Source organism: Cupressus sempervirens, chromosome 10, assembly GCF_028749045.1.
Source record: "Cupressus sempervirens isolate cs-2001-9-10 chromosome 10, ASM2874904v1, whole genome shotgun sequence".
In the NCBI taxonomy this organism is placed as follows: domain Eukaryota; kingdom Viridiplantae; phylum Streptophyta; class Pinopsida; order Cupressales; family Cupressaceae; genus Cupressus; species Cupressus sempervirens.
The window spans coordinates 590992688-590994442 of NC_143127.1; positions in this window are offsets into that span (position 1 = coordinate 590992688).

Sequence of the window (1755 nt, forward strand, 5' to 3'; positions counted from 1 at the left end):
ACTAGTTCCATCCAACATTTCCTTCATTAACCAAGTGAGCTTGGTTAACACTAAACTTCTACTATCTTTCCTTTGACACCCAAGTGAACTCGATAGACACTACCTTCTGAAATAAACAAATTCTAGAATGCTTGGTAGCCATAGAAAATTGTCTTTAATGCCCGAGTGAGTTTGGCGTGAACTAATTGATAATGATATGAAATTTTGTGTAACATGAAAGATAATCCACAATTAACTAATTATTTCAACAACTTCTACCCATTTTTTGAAGTAATTTGTAGATGTGATAATGAAATTGTGTCCATTCAAAGAAGATGAGTGAATTTGACCTACTGGATCAAAGTCTCATTGTTGAATGGAAAAAGCACGATGAAAGAGATTAGCTCCCTAGCTAAGCATGAATCCAATTTCCATGGAGTTGGCATTGCTTGCAGGACTTGGTGTATTTAATTGGCTCTTTCTCCATATCTAGCCAATAGTAACTAGCTTTAATAAGTTTGTGAGCCAGTGTCAAGCCATTTGAGTGAGATCCACAAGTTCTTTTGTGTACATCTATTAATACACATTTCAACTCATCTGATTCTAAACACCTAAGGAGTGTACCATTGAGACCTCTCCTAAGAAAGTTGTTAATAATGATGACATATCGTGAAGCATTTTGGATTAGGTGACATTTTTTAGTCTCAATTAGATTTTCCTAAACAATCTAATCATGGAGGTAAGAGTAGATATGATGGAAGTGAGATGATTCATATCTTGTGACATAACACATCATTTAGGATTCAAGTGACCCATAAGTAGGGTAGGATAATGTCTTGACTAGGAACTTGTGTCAAAAGTAATTTTCTAGCATATGTAGCATGGAAGTGAGAGTGACCATTGCATTGACCACCTTGTTATCTATCCAAGGAATTTATTGAAAAGTGACATGTGCAAAGTACTTTTTTAAATTATCAACCATTCTTTTGTAAGGTGTCAACTTCTCATCCTTTGTCTGATAAACATCATTGACTTGATTGATTGCTAAATGTGAGTCACCAAAGATATTTAGTTCATCTACCCTCCATTTAACTACAATGTTCATGTCATTAATTAAGGCTTCATGCTCTGCAATATTATTTGTACAAGGAAAAATAATCTTAAATGCCTTAGGTAAAGAATATTTATATGTTATTATAAATAAAATTCCAACACTAGATCCTTGTTGTGTGAAGGAACCGTTGAAGAACATAACCCATGTTTGATGTGTTAGCTGTAAAATAAATTCATCAAGGAATTCAATACTTAGTAGTAGAACGGTTTGCATTTGTGCTTCTTCTAATTGATCAACAATTACATGTCCTTTGATAGCTTTCCTTTTGATATATTCAATGTCAAACTCACTTAGGATCATGACCCATTTAGCTAGCCTTCCTATCAGAGTAGCCTTTTTAAGAAAATGCTTCAATGGATCAATTTTTGTAATCAATCACATAGTATGAGCAATCATGTAGTGTCTCAACTTTTGGGAAGCAAAAACAACCACCAAGAAATATTTCTCAATAATGATGTATTTCATCTCATAGGAGATCAATGTACAACTAAAATAATAAATAGCTCGTTCATTGTTGTTGTTGTCTTCTTGAGCTAGCAAGATGCCTAGAGGTGAGTCTGTTATAGAGATATACAAAATGAGAGGCATCCCATAATTAGGAGACATTAGGATTGGTGGATTAGCAATATATTGTTTAATTTGTACTAAACTTTGATCATAAT